Source organism: Calypte anna, chromosome 3, assembly GCF_003957555.1.
Source record: "Calypte anna isolate BGI_N300 chromosome 3, bCalAnn1_v1.p, whole genome shotgun sequence".
In the NCBI taxonomy this organism is placed as follows: Eukaryota; Metazoa; Chordata; class Aves; order Apodiformes; family Trochilidae; genus Calypte; species Calypte anna.
This window is the reverse complement of record NC_044246.1, coordinates 37383779-37391951: the sequence shown is the minus strand read 5'-3', so window position 1 is coordinate 37391951 and position 8173 is coordinate 37383779.

Sequence of the window (8173 nt, the reverse complement as noted above, 5' to 3'; positions counted from 1 at the left end):
AGGGCCACCAAAGTCTGCATGTCATCTGAGTGTTTTTTTACTATGGCTTGTGTTAGGTCGTGACCTGGGAGCAGAGAGTATGGAGAGGGTGAGAGGTTGCCCAAAAGAAAAGAGACATTAGTGTCTGGATAGATGCAAATAGGGAGGTGAATGCTCTGCAGAGAAAGAGAGAGGCTGCAGGTGAGGGCCACCTGCTCACCAGTGTCCTCTAAAGGATGGAAAAAGTGAAAATGTTTCCCTACAAAGTCCCTTTCTCCACCTGGGGAAGGGCTTTCCCAGGACATATGCAAGGAAGGTATGAGAGCTGCAGTGCTGGCACAGAGACAAGGTATGCCTGATGCATAAGGGGCTATGACATACTCCTGCAAGGTTACAACCACGTGCTTAGGGTGCTCTGGGAACTGATGGGACAGCCAAAGGAAGCAGCATGCAGCTCCTGACAGGGCCACAGGTACTGGTACCACCAATGCATGGGCCTTTCCTACTTCAGAGAGAGGTTTCCTGGGAGAGGTCTGTTATTAAAATGAATTTCCACTCTTCTTATGCCCTTAACCAAGAAAATGAGCTCTTTATTCAGCTGGAGCCACTGCAGAACAAGAATGGACAGTGCCTCTGAGTGGCTGGGAGGTGCCTGGTCATCAGTGGTGTGTAACACACAGCTGTTGGGCAAAGCTCTGACCCCATGGTGGCAGGGAGCAGGAAACTTGCTGATTTTCTGGAAGAGTTGTAGAAGAAATCCCTGGAAAATGCAGCAAATGGGGAGATGTGGCATTAGGGCAGATGTGGATGAGATTGGGGAAGTTAAACTGGAAGCAGTGGGAGACTTTACTCTGACTGTGTCTGTAGACCCTGCAGGACCCTTTCCCACAAGTTCCTTAAAGCCCTCCACTGTGTCTGGGTACAAGACATGGGCACACTTCCCTCAAGACAGGCTGGACCCATGGGGCAGCTTCCCCAGGGATAATGCATCCCAGATAGTCACATGCTGGCAGGTTCAGGGAGCAGTGCATCATGCAGGAAGCAGGGGCAACACCCTGTTGCCCCCTCTACAAACCACTTTGCAGGGAGCATATGAAGTAGCATGGTTACTGACAGCTTGCTATAGGTTATCTCCTGCTGCATCTTCGCATTCTGTACCTCTTCAGTCTGCATCCTCTGTCCTCCACCAACCCTTCAGTCTTGAGTATTCAGGAATGCTGGTGTGCCACCTTGAACTTTTCCCCAAGCTCTTGGTCCTGGGACATGCTCTTTTTTAAAGCAGCTCTAGCTAGGCCATCCACAAAGAGAGCAGTGATGTTTGGCACTGGGTTACAGGCACATGGAGAGGCTGGACACAGATTAGGGGCAAGTGCTGCCCTCCTGCCAGGTGCTTCTGAGTGTGGCTTGTCTGCACTGCCTGCCCCATGACCTGCAGCACAGGGATAGAAAGAAAGGGCTGTAGAGCAGCTGGGAGAGATGAGGAGGTCGAAAAAAGCTTTTTGCAGGTCCTTCTGCTATGGCTCAATGACCAGACTGAGTATTGTCCACATATTAAATGCTGCAAGGGTGCAAAGCAAGTTTAGCAGAATGACATCATGGTCTCACACTTGAAAAGGCAAAGGACTCCATGCTGTGATGTTAGGAGATCTTTACTCTTTTTAGCAGCATTCCTGGTCACCCATGTTTAATCTGTTTCCCCAGTCTTTGTTATGAACCATTTCAGTGCTCATTCTGGGACAAGCATGAAGGAAGCATACAGGAGTGAAGCCGGGACACCCAACAACACTGTGCCTGCAGGGTTACAGTTTAAACTGAAACTGAACTAAAGGACAAACTGTTTTTCTTCACCACTGCTCTTCTAAGAGCAAGGAACAGAAACCCTCATTGACATGCTGTTGCAAATTTAAACTGCAAAGCAGCTCCAGCCTCCTCATCAGAAAGGAGGTTATGGGTCATTGCTCTGCAACTCTGGGGCTCTGCTATTCATACTGCAATTGCTTAAGAGGTACGTCAGTTGACTGCTGTGCTTCTCTAACCCAAATGTGTTCCTTTAACCAGTCACCAGCCTTGGTTAATGACCACCATGTGTACAAATGCTGGGACTGACTATGCCTTACCACGTGGTTAATTAGAGCCAGACCTGACTCAAACAGCCTGGACTTGCCCAGCAGTGGTGAGAGCAGTTGGACTCCTCTGCTGCTTTTTTCACATATAAAGATGGAAAGAAGAGTTTTCTTTTTACATTGCATGTGTGCAATTTTCTTCTGCAATCTTTCTTCTTGTTGTGATGCCAACTACTCATCGAAAGGGAAGATTAGTATTCCATTCGAATACAAGAGGAAAATGTTGCACTCTGAGGATAGTCAGATGTTGCAATGATCTCCCAGGGGACGTGGTGGATTCTGCCACTTGGGAAAGTGTTAAGTCTTAGCTCGACAGGGTGCTGGAACATACAAGATAAACAATAAAGCTAGAAGGGTTGGACCAGATCATCCTTCAGGTCCCTTTCAACCTGACATTCTGTGATTCTATGACTTGGTTGCTAATGCGCTGACTTTTCTGCTTCCAGCAGCAATTTCGTAACACCTTGTGAGGAGCTGGATGGCAAAAGTAGCAAGGGAGATGATTTGCTCCTTTAGCAATTAGAACCATCCCTTGGAGATTTCAGCTGATGCAGAGTAGCTGGAGATTTGATTGGTTCTTGCAGGTTGATTCTTAAGTGATGTTTTTCTCCTATGGGAAAGCTGCAGATCCTGAAATTATCCCTCCCCACTGAGTTATGCCTGACTGCCATAATGTGTCCATCAAAGACAATGAGCTAGACTGACCTTGCTTTCAGAGGGCAGAGGTGTCCCCATATAACTGCAGGTCATTACAGGCTGGGATGCCTGCAGGAGGGACATATGCTGCACACAGTGAGTCTCAATTTTTCCCACTATTTGCATAGGCTGTTGAAACCATGGGGTCTTACAAAGCTGGCCAAAGTCAGATGAGGATGACCACAGTATCAGCCTGAGGTGAACCACACTGCAGCAGTGTGTTCAAATGCTCTTGATAGGACCTGTGTGCACCTGATTGTCTGGATCAATTGGAAAAAGTAGAGGAGCAGCCAACAAAGAGGTCCTGCGGCTCCTGAAGATTTTTGTTTGGTACTAGAAGAAAGTGACTTCATGTTATTCTGAATTGGTGCCACGTTAACAAGACTCTATACATTTCATTACTTGCAGTTGTTTTTTTGTGCAGCCATTTCACTCATTTACACAAACAAATGACAACCATTTTGCAAATAAACTGGTTCTGGCCAAAGCTTCTTTTCTTGCCTGTCAGAAATATGAACACTGATCCTGATTTAATGTGGAAAGATGTGAGCCACTTCCATGTCTTCTGCCATTCTACAGCCAGTGACTGCATCTCCCTAGCCAGACCCTGCAGACCTATTTCGTGCCCTTCCTATTATCATCCTATGGAACTATTTTGTTTACATTTTCATCTCACCAATGCTTTTGGGAAACTTCAGTGGAGATTCAGCCCAAATTATTAGGCTGTGTTTTACTGAGGGAAGAGCAAATATGCATTTACTACACCTTTAGCCAAGGAAAAAAAGACACAGCAGGACTGGGAAGTTCAGGCAGGGTCAAATGTTTTCTGGGGTAAGAATACCACCAGAGTATAATCCTGGGTGAAGTAAAACATTGCTAGAGAACTCAAGACACATATCCGCTGGTTTTGGGAGCAGCACCAGGAGAGGATGAGCCTGGAACTGGGGGGACTCCACTGCCAGACATGTCCAACAAGGGGCACAGTCCCACAGGATCTCAGCATGGCCAGTAGAGCCCAAAGTGGGATAGGGTCCATCAACAGAGCCCACAGACAGTGAGGAGATGAACAGCAACCAGGGTCCCTCCAGGAAGCCTGGTCTGAAGCAGGAGATGGGGTAGGAGACGGGGTAGGAGACAAAGCTACAAGGTAAGTCCAAGGTCCACACAGCAGCCAGAGCAGGGGACAGGGCCACAGAGTTCAGACAGGGGTGAGAGACCCAGGCCTGATATTAAATGAGCCATAAGTAGAATGTGGATGGGTGGCAGATTCAGGGCAGTTAACACCCATTAGTACCCCTGAGGCCCTGACATGCTGTATCTTAAATGAAGACAGTTCATTTCTATCTGCCAGATATAAATGGTCAGAGTTTTACATCAAAAAGTCATGTAATCCTGTCTGGAAAGCTGGGAGCAGCCTTTAGCAATGGCTGGAACACTATTTTTGAAAAGACTGTGCAGACCATAAAGGTGTGGGAGTGAAAGTATGCACAGTCACACACTTTCTTCCTCTGATAGTGGAGATGGGGTGACAGGATGCTGAGTGTTGATTTGTATGTAACTACTGAGTGGGTGAAGCCATGTCTAACTCTTGCCCTGCCAGTGTTTCTCTGCCCACAAAGCTGTGTCCTTATCTCATCCCAGCAGCTCCACAACTCTGTCCTGCTGTCCCGTCCCCTCCCAGGTCATTCCTAACATTTTGGGGTTTCTCCCCAAAAGGAGTGAAAATCTACAGAGTGTCCAGGGGATCTGCCTTAACCTCCAGCACCGGAACAGCTCTACTTTCCTGCACTGACCACGTTCCTTCCACCAGCTTTCTCATTTAAACCTAAGGATCCTCCAGATCCCATCTCAGGTGACCAAGACTTTAGTTTTGATTTTTCTGCCCTGAGTTTGAGCAGGGATCATCTGCAGTTCATAGTTTCAGCAATACAGGAACTGACTGACTCAGGCTTCAACTCCTCTAACCCATAAGAAAATGTCCCAATACTCCATCTTCAACACTCACAAGAAGGCTGAGAAAGAGAGTAGGATCAGGGAATTTATCTGTTATTAATTTCCAAATGGTTTCATTGCCTCCAACCTGTTCCTTCTTCAAGGATGCCATTACTATCACTCCTCCTATTAAATGCATTGTCCTCAGCTGGGTGCTTACTGACAGCTTTAAATTTACATCTATGCTTTGGGTTAAAATTCCAACATAGTTTTATTTTTAGTAACTCTGTATACCTGCAGACAGACTGTGTTGTCATGCATGTAACTGCTGAGGGTGATGTCATGTAATGTCACGTATATAATTTGCTGACATGCAGTTCATATCTTTATATTGGTTCATCCCAGTATACATGTTTCTCAGGTTCCTTAGTTCATCTCTTTTCACACTGCATCTTCTGAGACATGCATTAAAACTCTGAACCCCCCCTGTTTACCTGCCTGTCCATCTGTCTTGCATGTGGCATTGGGGGTACCTCAGGGCATGTGGCTGCAGTGAGCTGTTCTACACAAGCCACCCTGTAGCCCTTCCTTGGAAATGTTAGCTGTTCCAAAATGTTCTTCCTGCCCTCATGAGCGCAATGTCCTCCTGCTCACAAGGTATCCCCTGAAGCAGCTGGTAGGGTTACAAAGGTTGTGGCTTATCTGTGGAGATGGTAAGCTGCCTGCACCATGCCCAGGCCATCTTGTCACAGGTGTATAGCAGCACTTGCTGGACTCCTTCTTGCCATCAGTCTTACCTGAGTGAAGAGTTGGAGAGTTGTTGCTCTGGTCTGCACCTCATGCAGCTGGGCTTTTTTAAAGTTTATTTATTTTTTTTTTATTTTATTTTTTTGCCATTTGTTGATGAAATTAGAGCTTGGTGGCCTCACCACAGACAAACTCACCTGGGCCTTGTCAGTCCATGCACTTAGAGGACTCATGGTGATGCCACACCTGGGTCTGCAGTGATGGCTCCATTTCAGACAGCATCCCCCACAGCCACGTGTTGGACAGGCTCTGGGAAGGTAGCTTTTTTCGTTCACCTTCAATGTAGACTGAACTCCTCAGTGTCTGTTGCACGCTGTACTTCCACACCAGTCATAGAGGCTGGGAGTCACACGTGCAGCTTCCCCCAGGCTACTGAACAACCTGGTGGAACCCCAGTGCTGACCCTGCTCTAAGCACAGGCTTGGACTCAAGACCTCCCAAGGTCTCTTCCATCCTGAATTGTCCTGTGAGCCTATGAAGATTATACCACAAAGTTGTGGACTACTTTAGCCTGTTTTTTTAAATCTGTGGCTTTACCTCACTGTATTTTAATTGTGTTTTAAATACAAATTAGTGAATTTAAGCAGCTGGACTCAGCTTGGTTATTTACTTTGTGAGCTTTTGTGTAAAAACTGAAACCTGTGTAGAAGATCTACGTGTCTGTTGGTCTCTAGGTGCTCTCTGCAACTAGACACATTTTTGTAGCATCCTTGAATTTGCAGGACTGTCTCATGTCAGCAGCCCTTGGGTCTACAGGACTCCAGAGCCCCACTTTGACAGTCCATTGTAGCTGCCCTCTCACTTTAGAGACTAGATGGAGTCAAGGCCAGGAATAACAAATGGGAGCTGAATTTCCTTGCAGTGTAGGCTTCCCCTACAGTGCTGAGGCACTTTTGTGGATTGCCTTGTCCAGAACTGGGGCTTTCCCTTGTCTTGAAATATCTCAAGGTGGCTGCCTCAGGTCTGCAGAAGAAAGATCTCTGTGCCCAAAAGTCTTGTGGGTTTTTCCAGCTATATCAGCTGGTCCAAGAAAAGAAAAAAGGAAAAGGAAAATGTAGTGAAATGAGGCAACCAGGTGCCACTAATTGCCAGGGAGTGAGCATGAGCTTGTGTCAAGCCCACCTGTGCCCAATTAGGGTGGGCCCCCACTGCGCATGAGCAGGACCAGGGGGCCAATAAAAGGTGAGTCCTGAAGCACAGGCTCTACTCAGTCCTGGGCTAGCCGGCAGAGAGGTCAGTCGCTCTTGGAGCAACAGCACTGATCTGGGCTAGTTAACTCTGAGAGCCATAGGCTTAGAGCATCGCTCGTGAGTCTCTGCTGGAACGCCTGGTTGGACTTTGAAGTGCCATTCCCTAAGAGAGGTTTGTTTTGCTACAGGAAAAGGAAAAAGAAAAGATTGCTTCCTTCTACACGCCTATGTTTTTATATTTCCTGAAACTGTTCCAATAAGAGCATCTTGGTTTAGTTTCTTTTTACACTTGCCTTCTCACTTGACAACAACAGAATCCCTCCACCAACACAGTACCTGGCACCTTGCATCTGATAAACATGCCTTCCAGAGGATCTCTCATTTTTCCATCTAGGGGGGGGGCAATGAATCCTGTCTGGCAGCCTTTCCTGCCAGCAGCTAGTCCATGCCTTTCTGAAATATTTGTTTCCCAGCTGATACTGCTCAGCTTTATTTTTTTACTGCCTGTTCCTGTAGTGAAATGAGGCAACCAGGTGCCACCAATTGGCAGGGAGTGAGAATGAGCTTGTGTCAAGCCCACCTGTGCCTGGTTAGGGTGGGCCCCAGCTGTGCATGAGCAGGATGAGGGGGCCAATAAACGCAGTGGGGGCCCGCCCTAACCAGGCACAGGTGGGCTTGACACAAGCTCATGCTCACTCCCTGCCAATTAGTGGCACCTGGTTGCCTCATTTCACTACATGTTCATGACAGAGACTTCACAGAGCTTCTTAGATCTCAGTGTTTCCTTCTATGGCTTTAGGTTCTGCATTACAGTCAACTGTTTTGGATACAGGAAAAAGAGTAAGATCTGTCATGAAAGAAACATCTTTCCAAGGGAAAGACGTTATTCTTTTCTTCACTCTCACCAATTTTTCACAGATCTTTAAAGCTGAAAGGAGGTGACAGTGTTATCCTGCCAGGTTGGTGTGCTCAAAGGAACCTAAGCTTTCTTCTGCTACTCATTGCTCTTTAACTGGATTACTGTGGGACATTTTATTCCAGCTCAGCTTAGTTGTATCCTATGGCTTCAAGGATTTAGCAGATCTCACTTGTGAGCTATACAGCTCAGTGTATAAATGTGGAAATAGTGTGTTTTGGGATTTTTAGTCAGCTACTGTATACAAGTAACTGCAGACTTCTGTTACAAATTATATTCTTACTCTGTAGGTTTTTTAATAATCTGAAATCTCATACAAAACATTTATTTGGTGTGTTAAGCCATGGTGAGGTTAGGTGAAGTATTTTACCTTATACTGAAATGTTGAAAATAGGTATTTCAGTCCCAACCATAGTAATGAAACTCCATTCAGGTTTAATGAGAATATCTCTCAGTTGTGGGAGAGACTGCTGTGAGAGGGTCTGTGTGCTACAGCACTGCCAGAGAGGAAAACTAAAACACAAGCTAAA